Source organism: Acomys minous, assembly GCF_964271855.1.
Source record: "Acomys minous genome assembly, chromosome: 4".
NCBI classification, from domain to species: domain Eukaryota; kingdom Metazoa; phylum Chordata; class Mammalia; order Rodentia; family Muridae; genus Acomys; species Acomys minous.
Genome location: NC_140486.1, coordinates 101,713,378 through 101,736,438, shown reverse-complemented (window position 1 = coordinate 101,736,438; position 23,061 = coordinate 101,713,378). Strand labels below are relative to the sequence as shown.

The following is a 23,061-nucleotide window of genomic DNA, read 5'->3' as shown; positions in this document are numbered from 1 at the left end:
AGCACATCTATAAGCAGATATTTATAAATTCTATAGAGATGTTCATTATCAGTGTGCTCTTAGAGCCTAGCAGGGGCCTTGAGCCCTGTTGCACAGAGAGTAGCTTTGTGCAAAGGAACAGTTCAATCCAAACCTCAGCCCCTAGATTTGGGGAAGCTGAGGTTAAGTGTTTTCTTCCCTCTTCCTCAGAAGATGGAAGGAGAAAGTATGAAGAATGAGGATGTTTGTGAGAGCCCACATTTTTGTACAATGTTGTTTGTGCTCTAAGATTTAGCAATGTCCTCTTTCCCACTTCAACAGGATCATTTTAGGAGGGTGCCTTGAGCTGAAATGTGCATCACAGTCACGTGGGAAACTCATTAAAATTCAGATCCCTGGGCTCTACCCCAGAATTTATGATTCGGTAAAATCCAGGACCAAAATTCTGCATTTATGAATGTTTCTGTATATTGGTGGTGGTGGTGCTGCTGCTCCATAAACTACATTTTGAGAAACCCTAGATTAGACATGATTAAAAAATTTTCATCCCTAACGTGCTATTAATCATTCTTTAATGAGTTTATAACCTGATTCAAGTTTTCCCCATGGGTTCAATGACTCTAGTCTTACAGTTACTAATTAGTTTTTTGGCACCTTGTGCATACACATAACTATCAGACAGAGGCAGTGAGGAAGGACCCTTTAGTCTTCCCATCTACGCTTCCCTGAGAACCACTGTATTCTGAAAAAAAAAAGAAAGAAAAAGAAAAAAAAAATGCTTGCCACAGGCATGTTCTGTGGCTAGGGACTAGGCAAGTCTGGTAATCGGAGATAATGATATATTGGTAAGTCTCCTCCCTCCTGGTAGAAAATGCAGTGAGAAGCTTCCATAAAGACATCTATTCATACATGCATCTACACACACACACATGCACACACACACACACACACACACACACACACGAGAGAGAGAGAGAGAGAGAGAGAGAGAGAGAGAGAGAGAGAGAGAGAGAGAGAGAGAGAGAGAGAGAGAGAGAGCTCATGCAGAATGGAAGAAACAGTGTCTAAGATGGCTGCCCATAGATTAGGCTGTCCCACATGAAGGTCATCCCTACCTGCCTCTGTTCTCAGCATAGTTTCCATTCTATCCCTGATGGATGCTAAACTGGAGAGACATAGTTGGTGTAAACTCCTTCCTCACTGTAGTACAGTCCTTAGTGTAGATGGCAATGGGGATGAATGGCCATGTGGGGCCATAGCAAGGTCGAATTGGCGTGTGGTTGAGTGATAAGTATTTCCTTTCACAAAGAATGCTGGGGGTATGTGGAGTGCAGGGAAAGCTGGACAGTGACACCTATTCTGAGGGTGGACCAGCTTGGAATATCCACATGCTGGTCCTCTTTCATTTTCTTGCCCAGACTAGTTCCACTTGCATCTGCCTTGACCATGCTTCTGTGCACAGCTAAACACAGGTGTGGCCTGAGAATGACGTCCCCGAGGAACACTGCTCCTCTCCTGCCTTTACTCTTAGGGTAGTTTGCTATAGAGTGAGAAGTCAGAGGAGTCTGCTCAGCCAGTTTGAAGTGCCCAGGAGTTGATATTCTCTAGGGAAACCTTGGCTAATAGGGTACTACAAGTGAAGGACACACGCTCCTTTCTAGTAGTTTCAGGGAATGCTGATGTATGTGGCTCACCAAAGAAGAAAGATGGCCTTCTGATAGCTTGAGCAACCCAACATCGTTGGCTCAGCCTCTTCCCCTTTGAATAAGTCTTAGTTAGGGTTTTATTGCTGTGAAGAGACACTGTGAGCAGGACAACTGTTATGAAGGAAAGCATTTAACTGGGGCTGGATTACAGTTCAGAGGTTTAGTCCATTTTCCTCATGGCAGGAAGCGTGGCAGCACCCAGGCAGACATGGTGCTGGAGAAGGAGCTGAGAGGCTGCATCTGGATCATCGGCAGGCAGCAGATGTTTAGTTTCTTTGAGGTCCTTATATTTGTTAGAAACAAGTCCTCCATCATATGTATAAATGGCAAAGGTTGTCCCATTCTATAGGCTGGCCCTTCAGTTGACTAATAACTCCCTTTGTGGCACAGAAGCTCTTTAATCACACAATTGGTCATTGATCTTATATCCTCTATCACCAGCATCCCACTCAGAATGTGTTTACCTGAGTCTGTATCCTGGAGTGCGCTCCCTACCCATTCTGCTACAAATTTCAGTGTTTCAGGACGAACCTTGAGATCTTTGATCCACTTGGAATTGGTTTGTGTTCAGGGTGAGAGAAAAAGACAAACTTCCACTCTTGTCCATGGAGATAAGCAGTCTTCCCAACATGACTTGTTACTCTGTCTTTCCTCCAAAGTCTATGACATTCAGGAAAAATCAAGATGGCCGTGTGTATGTGGGCTTCCATCTGTGTCCTTGATTCTATTCCACTGATCAGCGTGTCCGTTTTTTTTTTCTGACATTGAATCTCTAGCACCCAGTTAAAGATCTGGACATGGCCACTGAAAACCCTGACACTGAGCGTGTGGGAGGACGCAGAAACAGGAGCAAGCTGGTGCTTGCTGGTTGATAGCCTAGCTCTAGGTTCAATGAGAGACCTTGTCTTAAAGGAATGTGACAGAGTGTGATAAAGCAGGGTGCTTGATGTCCTGCTTTGGCCTCCACTTGAGCCTATTGTACGTATATACATATGCATATACCACACACTGACACACACCACATATGCGAATACCACACACATATAACACACACAGAAACAGATAAAATAAACAGGCATTTTTACTAACCAAAGTGAGTAAATGGTCTGTAAACTTCTGAAACAACACACAACTTTAGTATTGATTAGAGAAATGCAAATCAAAGCTGAAAGCATGAGCCACTTCCACCCTAGGACTAACAGAAATTAACCTACCCAACAATAATGGTTGACAAGAATGTGAGGCTTAGGGAATTCTCCCACAGATGGTGAAGTAGGAAAAAAAAAAAAAAAAAAAAAAAAAAAAGGAAAGCTCACCATTGGAATTCTTTTACATTATTTCACATAGTTAAACATGGACAAGATTTTTCCCCCAGCTTCTATGTATACAGAATAGAAAGTTCACGATGCATAGAGAGTAGGAAACACACATGAGCTCCACCCAAGTGTTATTTTCATAACAATACAGGCCAAAGAAACAACCCAAAATCCATGCCCCCAAAGAATGAATAAATAAATCATTGTATGGTCATACAACATTGTCCTATCCATCAATAAATAGATCACATTTTAATACACATTTCAGTGTGGCTCAGCCTTGGATGTACAACGTTGTCAAATGCAGCAAACCATAGACTAAATACACTGTGACTCCGTTTATGTAAACTTCAAAAGAAGCAAAATGAAACAATGGGTTGTTTGAAGATGCACGCATGTGTGGTAAAACTACAAAGGAAAGCAAAGAATAAAATAAAAGATGAAAACCAAGTTGGTCATAGTGGTTACTTTGAAATGGGGACGGACCCAACAAGGCAGGAACTTGCAAACATTCAAAGTGATTGGCGAGATTTTATTTACGAAGTCAAGAGGGAGCCACAGGTGTTTTTAATATAATTATTTAAGCTGTACATGTCCACACTCTTCATGTCGCCTGGACTTTCTAATGTAAGGGGACTGGGTTGGAGTGTGTGTTTAGTGGCAGGGCTTTTAGGCTGTTGGGCTTTTCTTCTAGGTCCGATCATTTGGGCTGATTAGGAAGCAAGTGGTAGCTCTCATTGGAAGGCCCTTAAATGGCAGAATCTATAGACCTCTTCTCTGGATGCTTTCAGTTTTCCAGAGAACTCTCTAACCTTTGTGTGCAAGGTGAACACTTGGCTCTCCACAGGGCAGAGAGCATGAAGGGTGAAGGGTAAGGGGAGTCGGGGAGGTGGTAGGGGTGGAGAGCTGGGAGGGGGATGGTGAGGGATACGCAGTGAGGTCTCTGCAGAATTCCCCACGGTCTGTGCACTTCTGCTTTGGGCTTCTTTGGAGGAAGGGGCAGGCAGCCTTCTTGCTGTGATAGCTGGAGGAAGGGACCTGAGTTTGTTTGCTTCTCGGGACTTGCCAATGATTGCTGTCTTCAGTTTACAGTGCTGTGTATTCACATCTCAGAGCCAGTTTGGTGGCCTAGTGGTCAAATGGATTTATCCCCCATTCTCCTTTCATATCTGTGTCATGACTTGGCCTCTGAGCTCGCTTCTCTTTCTCTATTGGGGTAGTTTGAGATAGTTGATATTTGATAAATTGAGATAGGTAATTTCCTATCTCCTATATCCCATCTATAAGCATGCCCTTGATGCTTTCTGCCTTCTGAAGTTGCCTCTCCTTCTCTTCCTCTTCTTTACTGTTAGTGGAGGAAAAGCATAGCTGGCTTTCCCAAATTTACTCAAATCTATTGTCTCATGACCTTTAGAAACATGATGCACCAAGAGATTAAAATCACAGCAAAAGCGCTCTTTGCAGGTCTTAATTGGTTTATGGTCCTGGGCTTAGGTAGTAGTCCAGACCCAGAGTGGTTCAGAATGCTAGGCTATATTTATATGATTTTATGTTTATATTTACATGATAGGCTATATTTACAGCCAGAAACAGTGTTGTACAGAAAACAGAACTGAAGTGTATAGACGGCCATGTTATTTAGAGCTGGCATCTCTCTTATTTGATGAACATGGCCTGAACAGTTGGCTGTGTGAGGTTGGCTGAAACCAAGGCGAGTAGGGTACAGTCTATTTACATGTCAAGTCTGAGTATAACTTACCACATACAGATAGGCAAACCTTAAGCCAAACTTGATATAAATTAGTGACTTTAGGCCTAAATGTCATAGTTAAAATAACCAAGAGTATGAAAAGTTGGCACCAGGTGCCCAGGGCCAAGGTTTGATAGCAGGTGAGACTTAGTCCAAGGCTTGTTTTCTTCTCTCAGGAAGAAGGCTTTTCATCTTCTGCCCTTAGCTGCATCCTATTGTCTAACGTCAAGCCCTCCTGTTGCAAGTCCTCAGATCTGTTCTCCACTGAGTACGAAGTACAACCCATTGTATGACCCAAGGACCACTGTGACTCAGTCACAAGCCCGTGCCATTGGGTGTAAGAAAGGTGACCTTGAGTGTCTGTGAATGGCTTCACACACACACACACACACACACACACACACACACACACACACAGTGTGTTTGCTGCATTTGGGGACAGTGGGTGCTCCTGGTGGCCCTTAGCCTGGCTCATGCTGGGAAGTAATTTGAAGGGGGTTTTCTCTGGCAGTGGTGGGGAATGGAAAGAGAAGAGAGGGAGACGGGGGCGCTACTTCATTTTTCTTTCTCCTTCAGGAAGCCACAAGTTTCCTATGCTACCTTGGAACCAAAGCTGTGTTTGGACTAAATGGAAGAGCTCTATGGAACAAAGGAGGAGGGGGAGGCATTTTTTTTTTTAAAAAAGCATCCTCTGTTGTAGTCCATCAATGTCTCTTCCCCCTCCCCCTCCTCCAGAGCACTCTCCATTTATTTGTCCTCTCTGACCCTAGCAGCATTACCTCCCCCAGCTGCTATCTGAAAAGACACTCTGAACCTTATTATAGGCATTGCTTGCCAGGTCATGGGAAGGCCAGGCCCCGGTGAAACTAGTTAGATGTGCCCAAGGGGTCAGATACTGACCATGGGTATAAGGGTCAGCTGTGGGGATGGGAGTCCAGAGGAGCTTGCTCCTCTGCTGCCAATTCCAAAGCTCATGGATGGTCCTAGCAGTGTAGTAGCTGGTGCCCCATAGGCCTGGCTCCTTCAATCAGTTGTGCAGGCAGGTGGAAGAGGTGGTTAGTCTTGGGATTTTAGGGTCAATGTCTACTAAAATTTTGTTTAGGAGAGAAAGCAAGGAAAAGGTAGTTATCACAGGAAGCTACAAAGTAAGAACTGTTTTTTTCTCTCTAAAATGAATATATATATATATATATATATATATATATATATATATATATATATATATATATATATTCATTCAGTATCCCTCAAAGGTCCTATGGCCTCTAAACTGATTGGTGCAGCCTTGTCCCATAGTCAGGGGTGTCTGTCCCTTCATCCTTTGTTTACCATTACCCTGTAGGACTTTCATCTTGCAGCCCTAAGACTCTACAAAAGTCAGACCTGCAAACTAAGGTGTGTGACAGAAAACATAGCTAAGGATGCCATATTCCTTCAGGACAAAGAACCTTGTCATCTGTAGTGATTTGAATAAAATTGGCCCCCCATAGGCCCATAGGCCTGGCCTTCCCATGACCTGGCAAGCCATGCCTATAATAAGGTTCAGAGTGTCTTTTCAGATAGACACTTTTGGAGTAGGTGTGGCCTGGATGGAGGAAATGAGACGCTAAGGGGTGGCTCAAGGCAAGCCTAGTGGCTCACAGTCTCTTCCTGCTGCCTGCAGATCCAGATGTAGAACTCTCAGCTTTTAATGAGGAACTTACAGTTAGAAGCATGCAGCATACTGACGTTGTTATTCAATTTCATATATTTTCCGAGCAGATTTTAGGTATTAGGAGCTGTTCTATGAATTTGGTATATACTTTTAATTTCTTCCCAACAGTTGTGTGGGAAGGGACCATTGTCTTCTCTTGGAATCTGAATGCCAAATTAGTCTAAGCTCACACAACTAATAAGCTGCATGTGTGTGTGTAATATCTATATATAGACACAGCATACAAGCACAGTGCTCTGAGGGCAAAAGCAAGTTCAGAAAATACTTATGGCACTCCTGTGTGCCAGGCATTTGACTGTTTAATGCATCCCCAGATTTAACCAATTGTGGCCCCTGACCTCAAGGAGCATGATGTTGGGAGGGGCAGGTGCACAAAACATAACTGCCTTCATTGTAAGTCTAGATTCAGGAAACCAAGGACACTAGTGAATGGAGAAGGTAAATGGACAAAGGCTATGGGAGTCTGGGAAGGATGTGAATGAGTTCTCAGCCAGGAAAGGAAGGTCATGAGCAAAGCTAACAGGTCCAAAAGGAGAGAGCAACAGTATTATTGTCTTTGACCCTGGTGCACATGGTGTCCCTTCGGCTAGAATTAAGGTCATGAGCACAAGGCTAACAACTGGAATGCATTAGTTACTTGTGGAATAAACAGAACACAGGACAGTGAGTGTTAGTGGTATATTTAGATGGACACAAGCCATACAAGATGGCATCTTCTTGGACTAGCTTTTGTGTATCTTAACCACCCAGAGGCAAATGTTGAGAGTGGCTGGCTTAAAAAGCAGCTTAGGTGAACAGCTAAAAAACAGTGTGCCCCTGAGAAGGTGGGTTTGGAGAACTTTTCTAGCTTCCTGTGACGTTTCCATCTTACAACCCAAGGCTACTACATGGTTATGAACCATTCTTCCCTATGGCTGGCACTAAGCGTGGCTTCAGGTTGGATCACTATCAGGTCAACTATCAGAGTGATTCTAGAAAAGGGCCCATAGGAAGCTAAGGTAATGATAAGAGAAAAGATGATGGAACATGTTACCTATATGACAAAGAAGTGATGGCAAGGTGGAGGGAACCTAAAAAACCCAGGCCAGGCCTGGGATAGTAGTGGTAGCAGTAGTAGTTGGTGTTGTTCTTCTTCTGGGGTATACGTGTACTCCTGTACGCATACACATGGTTTTTTTCTTTCTTTTTGACAGAGTCACTGATTCAGCTAGATGGTTGGCCAATGAGCTCTAAGGATCTACTTGTAGCCGCATCTCCAGAGCTGAGATTGCAGATGTGCTCCTATGTATCCAGCTTCTTCAGCTCCATTTTTAACCATGAGTACCTAGGATCCAACTTAGGTCCCCATGCTTGCATCACAGACAATTTACTCAGTAAGTCATCTTTCCAGCCCCCAGGCACGGCCTTCTAGTGCTTGTGTGGAACTGGAAGGATAGGAGAAAGGGGAGATAGAAGAAAAAAAAAGAAAGAAAGAAATGTCCATGAGGCGTCTACAGGGTTGAACGTCAAAAGTAGTTGAGACATATATTTTGGACTAAAGGCAAAAGTAGAAGGAATTAGGAGATATCAAATGTTCTTTTTGTTGTTGTTGTTGTTGTTGTGGTTGTGTTTTGTTCTTTTGGGACAGGGTTTCTCTGGGTAGTCTCAGCTGTCCTGGAAGATGTCAAAGCTCTTACCAGTCTATGTTTACAGTTGCCAGAGTTCCGCTCCTACATGCCAGGCATTAGAGTGATGTGTCATACTGCTCTTGTTATCCATCCACGGACACGGATAGTGTGTTGTAGGAATTATCACTGTTTTGTAGGTTGAAATAGTGAAGCTCCAAGAAGGTTTGAAACTGTGTCTCTTGGGTTCATACAGCCCAGCTGACCTCAAAATGTGAGGATGAACCCTCCCCTAACTGGCTACTTTATGTCTAGGCCTGCTCCCATCTTTGAGGTTAACTCCACCGGGCAAGTCTGGTACTAGCCTAGTAGTCCCATTGATGTAAAAATGGAAGCATGCCTACCACCCACTCCAACTTTTCCCTAGTCTTGGAGTCACGACTAAGAAATAACTATTGTCTCTTTATATGGGCAGCAGCAAATCCCAGAAGCTCTCCGAAAGCTAGAACTGAGTGTGATGTCAAGGGGGATTTTGCTTTATTTATCTTCTAAATTCTCCTCTGACAAAGCCCCTACACCTGGGCTTTTGAAAGCTCCAAGAGTGAAATAATGGGTGGAATTTGCAAGAGGGTGGTGGAGGGGAGGCTTCAAGAGTTGCTTCTGTCAGCAGCTGTGGCCAGCTTTGACAATGCCCCTTCTTGGCAGGTGGGAATTTTAGGAACTCACTCTGTCAGGCAGAGAAGGAATGGAGCAGCCAGCAGGGTTCAGTGGGTGTGGTGTTTGGCTCACCAAAGAGTTTGGGGAGCTGAGGCCATTATCGTTATTGTTGTACTCAGTAAAATGAAGATAAAGAAAAGAACTCATATTTTACAGGGTTGTGTGTGTGTGTGCAGTGCACTAATAAAATTCACATTTTGTTGTTTCAGGAACTGAGGATGAAACCTAGGCCCTTCTGCGCGCCAGGCAAATATGCAACCACTGAGTTACATCACCAAGTCATATTCATATGTATTAAGAAACATAAGCATCTGTATAATAGTATCCTGCTCAGGTAACTGTACAGTACATGTGAATGAAAGAACATCTCTTCTCTCATGGAATGTGCCAGGGGTTGAGATGTATTTAGTCAAAGGGGCTACAGGGCTGCCAGATTTAGTTAAAATGCTAACAATTTTGCCCCATCTCACATAGCATGAGCTAAAATTTATTTTTGGATCAACAACAAATATGTCTATCCATTTATCAACTATCTACCTACCCACCCACTTTACAGTGCCCCACACATTATTTCCATTATTTGCACACAGCACAAGTGATGGAGTCATTTATCTGGCAACTCTGTGCGGGGTGGAGATGAGGAGGAGATGGAAGATGAAATCTGTATTTATACCTAGGAGGAACGGGTCAGTACATTCATAATATTCCACAAGACCCGTCTTGTGTTAGATTTCCAGACAGTGGAAACCCAGATAGGGTGGCCTCTCTCTACAGCCTCTGTCTGTCTCCAATAGCTGAGACCACACAGCCATCTCCCTGCATTGTTCCAGCCCATGAAACTGGAGCCTGTGTTTGCTGGTTCTGAAGCTACCCCATCTCCTGCCCCCTCCTTTCACCAAACACACAGGCTCGTGAACACAAAGGCAGGGGGCTGAGGGTTAATGGCAGAGGGGCAGGGAAGGGATTAGAGTTTTTATCAAAATAGCATCTGCAAAGATCTGTCTAGGATAGACATCATTTGGAGCATGTCTATGGCTGGGGGCCAGGCCTGGGGAAGGGGGTGGGACACACCAGCTGTCCAGGGAAGGAGTGGTCCCTTGGGGCGGGGGCTTTGCCAGGTGCATGTGGCTGAGAGTGGGTAGGCTTCCCTTCTTCACTTCTCAGGCCTCCTGCTCTACACGTTTTAAAAATAAACCTTTCGGTCAAACAGTTGCTTTTCAATCACTCAGAAACAAGAGCTTACCTAACCATGCTATTAACATTGTTGGGACGTGTATGTACCTGTGTCTCAGAGAGTCTGTGGCCCCTCCTGGGGGTAGGGAAAGCTTTCAGGTCTGAGTCCAGACCTGGCTTTGACAAACTCCATCTCTCAGGAGCCTTCTCTGCCTGTGCTGTAGGCCTGCTTGAAACCAAATAAGACTTGACAAAAGTTAAAGATGACATTTCCTTTCTCAGGATCACAGTTGCCCCTCAGTTTTGATGCTGAGAGCAACATTCTCCATTGTTTACCCTCATGTAGCAGTTTAAAGCTTCTACATTTTCTCTTGTTGGTTACTGAGCTCACCAACACTTTATGTTATCTTTCTGCATCTCACGTCCTCTCCTTATTAGTAAAGGATAAAGAGGTCAGAGCAGTGCATCTAAAAATAGACCATTTCGAGGTGAAGGACTTTTTACACATGACATCAAGGGGAGAAATAAGAAATCTGCAAAGAAAATATTGATAGATGTGTTTCCACAAACATTGATGGTTATGTATCTTAAAATACCATACCAAAGGCACACAGGATATTTATTACCTATGTCAGTCCTATAAAGAGCCTTTATAATTAACAAGGAAAAAAGCAGATGTAACTAACAAAAAAATTCAAATGGCTAATAAATATATATAGAAAAAGTTCTGATAGGTAACAAAATAAATTCAGGTTGAATAAATAAGAATACTTTGTAAGAACATGCATATGAGTGTGTGTGTGTGTGCAGGTGTGTGGATGCATGTATAATGCATTTATATATGCATATGCGTAGAGGCCAGAGGATGACTTCAGTGTTGTTTCTCATGAGTATCCACCTTGTTTTTGGGACAGTTTCTCTCATAGGTCTGGAGTTCCATTATTAAACTGGGCTAGCTGGTAGGTGAGGCCAAGGAATCTGTCTGTCTTCACTTCCTAAGCACCAGTATTATAGATGTGTGTTACCATGTACAGCTATCTATCTATCTCTATTTGTCTATCGATCAATCTATCACCTATCTATCAATCGTCTATCTATTGATCAATCTATTATCTATCTATCATCTATCTATCTATCTATCTATCTCTACTTGTCTATCGATCAATCTATCACCTATCTATCAATCGTCTATCTATTGATCAATCTATTATCTATCTATCATCTATCATCTATCTATCTATCTATCTATCTATCTATCTATCTATCTATCTATCTATTTTATGTGGGTTCTGGAGATTGAACTCAGCCCCTCGTGCTTCCATGGCAAACACTTTACCAACCAAGCCATGTCCCCACTCTTAGGCATTATTTTTATATCTAAAGTACAATAAAAAATCTGCTAAAAAGCTGATTCCAAGTGTTGGGAAGCATGTGGAAAAGGCAGGCCCTCTCAAGCACTGCAGGTTTTAGCATTTGAATGGACAGTTTATTAGAAAGATGAAGAAAGAAGTAAAGAAACAAAGATGAACTTCTCCAAGGCCCTTTGAACTGGTTCTTCTCGTCCTAGAAGCCTTTGGAGAAAGTAATGTTTCATGCCAGCATCTGTCTGTGAGGTTCCTTAGTATAACACTGCTTATGACAAGAGAAATCTTGGTATTTATGTTCAACAGCTCAGCTTTGGTGTTTTGAGGACCACAGTGCATGGATCACTGGGATATTATATAGCTAGAGGAGCGTGGTCTGTAGCATCTCATTGAAGTAAGAATTTGGATTCTAGGTCTCCCATGCTAGTGAATGCCTTGCCTTAAATAATTGGCAATAATTAATTGCCAATAAATAATAATATTGAACTATAGCCAAGGATTCACAGCAAAGGCGTGAAGCTAATATAAAGTCACCCTTGGGGGTTAAACAAGTTACTAGATACCTCCTGCTTATGCCTCAGGATTATTCTCCTACTTCCCCTAACCTGCTATCTGCCCTGGGTAGCTACCGACCAGTGTGATATTGGTGAGGTCCTGTCCTCTACTTCCAATTGGGCTCAGTTAGCCAGAGCAGAACATCCAAAGTGGAGAAAGAAGGAGAAGGGAATTGTGACTTTATGGATCCTCTATTGTGAGACAACTGCAAGCTGAGGTTCTTCACTCCAAAAATCCCTGTAAGAAGCCTCTGAGTTTCCAGGGCTCGTCTCTCTTTGCTTCCATGGCCTAGGAGGAAGTAACACTGCCTTCTTATATTTTTACTTGTGTTCCTTTTGCCTAAAGCAGTGGTTCTCAACCTGTGGGCTGTGACCACATGGGGTCTACATATTAGATATCCCGTATATCAGATATTTACATTATGATTCATAACAAAATTAAAATTTACAGTTTGACATAGCAAAATCACAGTCATGAAGTAGCAATGAAATAGTTTTATGGTTTAGGGGTCATCACAACCCGAGAGACTGTATTAAGGGGTCGCAGCATTAGGAAGGTTGAGAGCCACTGCTCTAAAGTAGCTAGAATATTTGTTGTTACCTGTCAGTGGTAAAGAGTGTTGCCAAATAATTATTTTAACTCATTTATTGAAAATAGGCTTTATCATGTTGGAGGGTTATGAAATATCAATCAACACTAGTTTCAAGTTTTAAGTTCTTTCTCAAAAACCTAAAATAGCATATGCATATTCTTTGACTTGAAATCACAAAATCAGTTGTTTATTCGGGCATGGAGTTGTTTGCCCATAACTGAAGCTGGAAGATTTCTTCACGTTCAAGTCCAGTCTGGTATACAGTGCATTCTAGGTCAACTGGGACTATACAGCAAGAACTTACTTAAAAAAAAAAAGATTATTAATCTTAAGTTAATCATTGCCAGTCAAATTGCTTTGTAAATATTTATGGTTAGGCCCACAGACCAGTGTTGTTGGCTTTGGTTGAGTCGATTCTTTTTAGTTCCGTGGGTAGCAGCAGTTACTCAGACATTCAACTGGGCAGAGTGCTGAGAATTAGTGACTGTTGACTCCACATAAGTGAGGCATTCCTATCATCCAGTCTAAGGTTCGGTGAACATTTCAAAGGAATGTGAGCCAGAGGAAAGGATGGAAGTTATGGAACTCTGTGTTCTAGGCACGCCATGGCCACTGTACTCATGACCTCACAGCAGCTGTGATTCCCTGTCCATGACCCGCACAGTTCAGACCCATCAACACTCCCTCCGGATGGGCCTCAAGGGCTCATGAGACCCCAAGCCTCCCTCGAGGATTGATGGATAGTTGACAAAAGATGCTGGGGGAGAGAGATTTTCTTCAGTGATGTAACTGCTGTAAATTACCCATGTGCTATAACTATCCGCCAGCAATTATAATAAACTCAATAACTGAGTCACAAAACAACAAAAACAAAAACAAAAAAAGGAGAGAATAATGCAGGGTGGACAGAATCAAAGTACATTACATATGTGTGTGAAAAATACCATAATGAAGTCTACTATTATGTTTAGTTAATGTTAATAAATACTAATAAAAAGACACACATTCATAATAATAATTGATCTTGATATGTAATCATGTGCTTTCATTTATCACCGTGTCACTAGTTTTAGAAAGAACATTTTACAATGTTGCTTTATATTTTAATTTTAATTAGAATTTTTTCTTCAAAGTTACATTTTATGTTTAATATATTTGATGCTGACACCTTCACCTGATTTTTTTCATGTGCATCATGCTCTTATAAGTTATGAAAATACTCTCTGGAGGACTTGTAGAAATTATGCTATGTAAGATATTTCAAATTGTAGTTGCCTTATAGTGTGTAAAATTTCAACCCCAAATTTTATACTGGTTATTATTTTTTTTAATTCCCAATTAGATGCCCTGTTTTCAAGAAGCATTTTTCCAAAAATTTTTTAAAAAATTGAAACAGAATTATACCACTTTTCTTCCTACCTTTTCTCCCTCAAGTACTCTTCCCTCATACAACTCTTAGATCTTTCCCACTGTGAAGTTATGTATTCATATACACAATTGCTAGGCCTTTTTGGCAGTTTGTGTGTTTATGGTTTCATGGCTGTCTTCGGGGAAAGGCTAACTCTTCTCCCAGAAGTCATTACTTGCCTCTAATCCTTGACTAAGGAAGAAAATATAAACAACATCCTAAGATTTCTAGGTACAGGAAGGAGTTTCTAAAACAAAACAAAACAACCCTGAAAAAACAAACTGCATTTGCCAAGAAATTAAGGCCAACAATTGACAACTAGCACCCCAGGAAAGGAAAAACTTCTGTAAAGCTAAGAAAACAATCACGTGAGAGAAGAAACCCACAGAACATGAAAAAAAAACTATGTTGTTTACTAAAGAATTCAAGAAACAAGGAGTTGAGGAAACAAATAACCCAGTTTAAAGAAGGTGAGCTAGATGTTAGATATGTACACAGAGAGATCTCAATAGAAGAAATGAAAATGGCTGATAAATGCCCCAATACCTGCTTATTATCTCTAGCAATTAGGGAAAACTCAAATTAAAACATTGAGCTGCCATCTTACCCAGCCAGAGCGGCTAAGCTCAACAAGATAACTGACAATGGATGCTGGCTAGATTGTGGAGGAAGAGGAACCCTCGTTCACTGTTGGTGGGAATGCAAATTGGTGCAACCATTCTGGAAATCAGTGTGGAAAATCTTCAAGTAACTGAAATTATATCAACCGTATGACCCAGCTACACCACTCCTTGGCATATGCCCGAAGGACTTGACATTCTATTCTATAGATACCTGCTCGGCAGTATTTATTGCTCCCCTATTCACAATAATAGGCAAATGTTGACAACCTGAATATCTTCATCTGACAAATAAATAAGTGTGGTACATATAGACGGCAGAGTAAGTTGTAAAGAAAAATAATTCACAATTGAGATGTAAAAAAAAAAAATTTAAAAAAAAAAAGAAAGAAAAGAAAAAAGAAAAATGAATTCATGAAATTTGCAGGAAGGTGGGTGGACCATTGAATGAAATAACCCAGACCCAGAAAATCAAAACACTGTATGTCCATACTCTCTCATCTGTGGTTCGTAGCTCTAGATTTTCAGATGTGAATATCCAACATCTGGAAAATATAAAAGAAAACTAGGTTGGGTTGGGGCAGGATACAGGCGATATGAAGTGAGAAACAGACAGTGGCCTTCAGCTGAGCAGGAGGGAGGAAGGGAAACACAGTATGAGAAGGATGGGGCAGGCACGGGTGAGAGACAATAATATCAAGGTTGTTCGATAAACTCTCAAGGAATCATGTTATCTTATACTTACCTAAAATTATGTTCTTGCCCCTCCATGTACATGTGTGTGCTTGTGTGTGTGTGTGTGATATCTTAAAGAAAGCCTAAACTTTTGACTGACAAAACTCCCCACAAGAACCATAGACTAACAACAATTTTGAATGGCTGGTCAGGGTTGGACAAGTTACTACTACAACAATATAAATGATTAATTTAGTTCTTGGCTGCCTCTCAGGGGTTGAGGGTGGGCTCCTGCTGCTGAAGGCACTGCACACTTAGGACACAAGCCTCAGGTGGTGGTTCAAGCTGCATCTAACCTGAATGCCTCTTTTCTGCAGTGTATTCCCGTGGTTCCCAGACAATACTATGCAAACTGTGAAGGGAAGTAAGCAATTAAATAGTCCTCTATACCTACAATAACAATAACAGTGACCAGTGTGGCAAGGTATCTGTGACAGTTCAGTAATTAGCACTCACTTGTTGGTGGCAACCCACAGCTGGCTGATTGTATTTAAGGCCCATGCCTGGTGCTAGAAACCTAGCCAGCTTCCTGAGACTAGTGACATCATTGTCCTTGGAAAACAATCTACTACAGTTGGTTTGCTAGATCAGTATAATTCCTAGCTACATTCTCAATACTATCCTTATACTCCCAGGTACGTGTGGCAAGAAATACTTTTACAAGGAAAACATGCCCAAGAGTTGTGTTTAAGCATTTATGTGGATGCTTAGACACACCTTGATCCCATGACAACACAGCCCCCAGTGCCATGCCATTCTGCATAGGTTATACATTTACTCGGTGCAAAATGGAAACTCCATGTGAAGATTCTTTCTACAAGTTAAGAAATTCCAAACTCAGGCTGGAGCGATGACTCAGTTGTTAAGAGCACCGATTGCTCTTCTAGAGGACCCGGGTTCAATTCCCAGCACCCACATTGTGGCTCACAACTGTCTGTGACTTGAGATGCAAGGGATCGGATTCCCTCTTCTGGCCTTCACAGGCACCAGGGAGGCATGCAGAGCATAAGACATCTGTCAGGCAAAACACCCAGACACATACAGTAAGATACAGAGATTTAAAACCCAATGATAAAAATTTTCAAAATTAAAAATGAACGTTTCTTTAGCACCCTTCATCTAATTTGTTGTTTCCCCTTTGTTGTCATAAGATCGATAGCTTTTTGTTTTCAATCTTTGATTTTCATCATTAAAAATTTATTTAAAGACTTGAAACTTGAATATTTGTGGGAACACTATTTGCTGAATATTCTATTAAAGATTTTAACTAATTTAAAAGGGGGATACTATTAAAACTCGGAAGGCTGATTCATAAGTATTTCCAACAGTTTAAGGACACCTATAATGTAGTTTTTTTTTTCATTTTTTATTTTACATTTCTTCATTTTTATTTGTATATGTAAGTGTGCATATGTGTGTGCACACCACAGAACACCTGTGTAAGTTAGAGGACAGCTTGCGAAAGCTAGTTTTGTCTTCCACCATGTGGGTACCCATGTGGATCGAACTCAGGCCATCGGCTTTGTCAGCAAGCACGTTTACCCACCAGGCCACCTAACCAGTTTTTCAGGGTTTCAAATATTTCTATGATTAACAACACAAAACAAGATAGAACATGCTCACTGCTACGTGGAAGTATTTTAATTTAGTTTTAAACTGCAGCACCAACTCTGACACACATTTTATAGATATTGATATGTGTAAACAGAAATGCTTGTAAGTTTTGACAACTACCATCTCTGTTTGAAGTGTTGCATTCTTGGATGACTGAGGACTTAAGTCTGTGCTCCACCCAGTTATAGCCATATTTTGTTCCACTGATTTATTCATTTAATAAGAATATTGCTCTTAAGGAACCATGTTTTTATTCTTTACCAAAATTTATGTTCATGTCACTACTGCCTGAATAAATAGTTTTACCTTCAATGTTAAAAATTTCAACTGAGTTGAAAGTTTTTTACAATTTATGCTATGTTAGGCTTCAAACACTTTCATCTGTTTCCATGAGCTGAATTTAAAATTGAGCTGTGTTTTTGGAATTCAGACAGCCAATTTTGTATTGCAGTCATCCGAAGACATTGGCATAAAACTGGCTTTATTTGTTTGTCAGGTTTCTTTCCTAGCTGTTGAAACTAGCAGGTTAGCCAGCATTCTTTTGTCTCTAAAATTTTTTTTCTTCATTTAGGAAACTCATTTCTAAATGAAAGGTCAGAGTTCACAGATGTGGACGCCATCTGTAGATGTGCGTGTAAGATTGTGGTTAAGGATCAGACTTTCAAAATTACTATCTAATGAAACGAGTGCTGCTGTTTCTTTCCAGCAAGCCTATTTCTTTACATCGAATTCCCTTTTTTTTCTGGGTTAGTAAATGGTGACTAAGTTTTTGCACCAGTTGTACCTCCACCACATCAAATTTCTAGAGAACTGAAAAATTTAGTGAATTTTCACTAAACATACACTTAAGCTTTTCTCTAGAATTCACTGCTAGAAGAATTTATTAGAAAACATAGTTTTACAAAACATTGACCAGAATGAGTTGCAACCTATTTTACAGAACAGAAGAGCAAGCGACAGACTGCTACTAGGATGTGCCTTGTTGTACGGCTGCCGTGTGGATCTCCTGTATATGTTTTAAGCACATCTAACCATCATTTCCCATCCACGTGGGTGCTGACTTCAGTCCTGGTAGCTGTGAGCACTTCTTAGCTTTAGCACACTCCATTGCCAAGTGCCTATAGACACAAGTGGTTACCAGCAACAATGGAACCAAATAGAGATGGTCACAAACTTAATGGTGACTTCATTCCTGTTTATTTTTTTCCTTGTAACACTATGAAGCTGATGGGCATTTAGTAGAAATGGTATTTCAGGTTTTGATATTTGCCTGGGCTAGTGATACACGCTACAATACTGTTTCCTGAAGCTTAGTAGTAGAAATAGATACACATATGTCCTCAGGGAGTTCACACAACTGTGAGGGCAGTCCTGGTAGCTGGCTATGCTGTTCAATGGGGATGAGTGTGTTAGGTGAATTTTTAACTTACGGTATTTTCAACTTACAGAGGGTCTAAAAAAGTGGAACTCCACTGCGACTTAAGCGTGATGGCTAATGCTGATTGTTAACTTGATGGCATCTAAGTCACCCAGGAGACAAGCTCTGGGCGTGTCAGTGAGGGAATTTTAGACTGGATTACCTGAGGTGAGAGGACCCATCCTAAATATGGCCTGCCTTTCCATGGGCGGGGATCCTGGATTAAGTAAAAGGGAGAAACTAACTGATCTTGCTAGCTAGCATTATGTCATCTTGACACAGCTGGAGTCATCAGAGAGCAGAGCGCCACAATTGAGAGACTATCTCCATATCTGGCTACAGGCAAGCCTGTAGGGCATTTCTTAATTAGCAATCAATGTGGGAGGGAACAGCCCATGGTGAGTTGGGGTAGATCTGGCTGGTTGTCCTGGCTTCTATAAGAAAGCAGGCTGAGCAAGCTTCGTGAAACAAACCAGTCAACAGCCCCCTTCAATGGCCTCAGCACCAGCTCCTGCCTCCAGGTTCCTGCCCTGCTGGAGTTCCTGCTCCAACTGCTGTTATATGAAAGTGTGAGTGCACTAAACCCTTTCTTCACCCTTGCCTTTGGTCGTAGTGTTTCATCACATCAATAGTAACTGTAAGACAGTAAGCAAAACACAGGGTTCATCCATCTCTGCTTCCTGACGGTGGGCACAATGATATTAGCTGTCTCATGCTCTTGTTTCCATGTCCTCCCTACCATGATGGAGTGTACCCTCAAACTGTGAACCCCAGGACACCCTTACTTCCTTAGTTTGCTTTTATCATGACAACTAAAAAGGCAACTTTATACTCACGAAACACCTGGGCTTCCACCACTATCACTCTAGACGAGGAGATGCTTTAACACACGTGTTTCTTCTCCAGGATAGAAGATGCTCGTATCATTGTATCTAGAAATGATAAGGATGAGTAATCATGATCATCAGCAATATTCTTCCAAACTTTACCACATGCTCACAGCGCAAACATCACGTGTGCTCTGAAACGATATGATAACAGATGTTAAAAGTGAAGTTTTTCCAAACCCATGTCACTTGATTGTAATGCAACAATTCACATAAATCTTTATTTAAAATGGGGAATATTGGGAATAGCACACTGGGTATGATACTGAGGCAGTAGATGTGTTTTAGGATTATCTCAGACATATCTGGATGCAGGTCACTTTACGTCCCACACATACTTGAGTAAACAGTCCTTTGTGAATAAACCCTTCTGGACTAGTCCTATTTTGAGTGTACCATCTGTTTCCTGTTTGGTCCTTGGCGGATAGAGTAGGAGAAGAGTCTTTTCCCAGTATATTTTTATATGACAGAAGCAGCTTGCAGAGTATAAAAGCCATATGATTTGAATTAAGCGTGCATTTATATTAAGTATGCATTATATTTTTATAATAGTAAAGAAAGAATTTCTGGAGGTGGATGCATCAAAATGTCACTTGCATCTAGACAGTAGGGTTACAAATGATATTTTTTCTTTTCCTTATGTAGATTAAACATTATCTTTGGTAAGTGGGGATTGTAGTTATAGCAAGCAAACAGAAATTATTTTCACACTCCTTTGCATGAGGGAATAGGGACTGAGAAGTGTGTGTTGTCTCTCTACCATGTTCCTCAGCAACTGCCAATGGTTTTCTCAGCTAAATTGTTTCCAGTTCCCTTATGTGGGAGGCAATACTTTAGGAAAATCATGCCGCCGCCCCCACATTAGCTTTCAGTTGCTGTGACAAAATACCCAAGAAAAAGAACTTAAAAGGGAGAAAGATTTATTTTAGTTCATGGTTTCAGAGCTTTCAGTCTATGGTCCCATGGTCCCATGGCATTGGGCCTAAAGCAAGACAGAAATGCCAAGGAGGTCATAGTCAGTGAATATGCTTGTTGTAGGGTATATGGGTGATAAAGAAAGAGAGGGATTAATCAGGTCCCAGTATCTCACCCAAGGGCATTCTCCCAGTGACTTCACTTTTCCCCAGTAACATCTACCTCTTACAGGTTGCACCACCTCACCAAACACAGCATCACAAAGCCTTCGGGGCAACAATTCAGCTGGAACCCATCATCCTCCCACAGGATTTTCACTGGCTACCTGTAGATAACTTCTCTGGGATATCACCCGGGGGTCTGACTGCTGGTCATAGAGTATATATATTTAAACATAATCTTGATTTGATTGAGAATTCCCAGGTTCTTTATAAAATGACCACATTGTGCCATTGTGCCCCCCATCCATTTGTTTTTGTAAGCGTATCCTCATAAGACGTCTTGTGTTTTCCCATTTTCTCATAATGTCTTCCAAATTCGTGGGCGCACGTTGATACGTTCTCATTTCATGGGGAGGTCTCAGGTATAAAAAGGAAAATTGGTCTCTTTGTGTCCTATTTAGGTACTTGACTTTCTCCTTTTGTGGTTGCCGGTCATATCACTTGTCCATTAAAAAAGATTTCATTTATTTACTATTTCTCTCTCTCTCTGCCCCCACCCCCGTGTGTGTGTGTGTGTGTGTGTGTGTGTGTGTGTGTGTGTGTGTGTGTGAGAGAGAGAGAGAGAGAGAGAGAGAGAGAGAGAGAGAGAGAGTTTATATACACTGTGTGCATGCAGGAGTCCTCGCGGATTTCCTGCTTCAAAAAGCAGTTTGTTGGATGTTTTGGGCCGATAAGGCTGAAGACTGATTGCCCCAATGAAGGAGAAAATTCGGTGACTATCCAGGCAGTCTGCTCTCTCTGTACTCTGCAACTTGGAAGTTGCCTGCCAGCACTTCCTTTATTAGATAGATTTTCCTTCTTGGGTCTCTGATGGGATTAAAGACTAGATAGCCACAGTGTTACTAGAAGCTTTAGTAGATTAATAATTGCAATTTCTCATGAAAGAAAAGGACTTTCTTTGGTAGGATAGTGGCATACTTTCCCTTAGGTTAACAAGTATAAAAGGACTTTATTATGTCTTTTTGTATGTCCTGATGAGTATGTATATATGTATATATGTGTATATAGTTCTTAATTTTTTAAAAGAAAAAGGGGATGTGTGGGAAAGATTAAGCTTTGTCACAGGTGGAAGCAGTCTTAGCAGACTTTACCCTTGGGGCAAGCCATGAATACCTTGTGACAGACTGTTTAGAGCCTTCCTGGGCTTGGAATTCAGGAAGCCGACCTGGAAACCCCACCATGGCTATTGTTTTCCTAATTGACCCTCGAAGGGAGAAGGAGACCGCCCTTTGCTTGTGACTGAGAAGGTGGGAAAAAGAAAAACAACAGGTGAAAGCGAGCAGGGCACTGAGAGAGAGGAAGGGACCGGACCAGCTCGCGGGACAGAGACACCTAAGGACCCGTCCTAAAAAACGGATTCCAGAAGGTTTACTCTTCTGTCTCTTTAACCTTTTTTTTTCCTTCTTGTATATGCTAATTAGGTTGTTTAATAAAGTTTAATTATTAATAAACAAAACCAACAATTTCTCTCTCTCTGCCCCCACCCCCGTGTGTGTGTGTGTGTGTGTGTGTGTGTGTGTGTGTGTGTGAGAGAGAGAGAGAGAGAGAGAGAGAGAGAGAGAGAGAGAGAGAGAGAGTGAGTTTATATACACTGTGTGCATGCAGGAGTCCTCAGAGGCCAGAAAAGAATATAAGATTCCCTAGAACTGGAGTGACAGGAAGTTGTAAACCAGCATGTGAGCTGCAAGCAACTGAACCCATGAACTCTGTAAGAACAGCAAACACTTTTAAAGGCTAAGCCATCTTTCCAGCCCAGTTTACCCAGTTTGTTTTGTTTTGTTTTGTTTTGTTTCGAGACAGGGTTTCTCTGTGTAGCTTGGATGTCCTGACCAGGATTGCCTCGAAGTTTACCCAGTTTTTAATTGCATATTCTGTCCTTTCCTTCTTGGTTTCAGAAGTTCCTTGTATATCCCTTTTGCCATTGGATATTTGATTGTCTCTCAAGGCTCATGTACTAAAGGCTTGGTCACCATGATGACACTATTGGCAGAACTCCGAGATGTGAGGCCTAATAGGAGCCTCTTAGATCATTGGGGACATGCTGTCGGAAAGGGCTGTGAGACCTACCACAGTATATTCCTCTCTTGCTTTCCGACTTCTAATCCAAGTGACTTTGCCCTGTCACACATTCCTGCCATTACGTGATGACCCACCCACGGGCCCAAAGCAGCAGGAACTACTAATGACGGGATAGAATCTCCAAAACTTTCCAGTTAAAGGAATTCTTTTTCTTTGTAATTTATCTCAGTTGTTATAGTGACAGAAAGCTGAATAAGCACTATCCCCAAAGTGTACAAAGTAACCTACAAGTGCATGAGTATTTTCATTAAACATCGTCAGCTCTCATTTGTCCAGAGTAGGTAAGGGAAATAATGTTTGACAGAAAACTCAAGGTTATTCATATTTGGATGGGAATATAGCAGAGGCACAGATCCACCTGTGAATGCAACCCAACCTGTTGGTGCCATTAATAGCCCTACTTTGGGAATGGATGCTCTACAACCATCATTTTACCCACAGGTGAATGAAAGCAGACTTCAGTCACCAATTGCACTACCTCTTTCTTACAGTCACAACCAACCTTGTTGTTATGGAAACTATTTTCAGTTTGACCTACTGGGAATTATTTAGCAAACAAAGATGAGAGCTAAATACATGGTCCAAATGGGCATCAGTTGAGCATCACGACATACATATTCACTCATTAAAATCTCATCACATAGGTGTTAAAATTATATTTCTTTTACATGTGTGACATCCAGGTTTGGGGAGTT

General features: G+C 41.6%; 1 long non-coding RNA gene across 1 annotated transcript in view; it reads left to right on the top strand.

The window, feature by feature from the left end:
• Positions 1-21,617, top strand: part of LOC311595649 — a 34,295-nt gene extending 12,678 nt beyond the window's left edge. The window contains exons 2-4 of the long non-coding RNA XR_014778523.1: positions 7,659-7,838; positions 8,996-9,120; positions 21,499-21,617. This is a non-coding gene — a long non-coding RNA (uncharacterized lncRNA). The remainder of the gene's footprint in view (positions 1-7,658; positions 7,839-8,995; positions 9,121-21,498) is intronic.
• Positions 21,618-23,061: the final 1,444 nt, after the last annotated feature.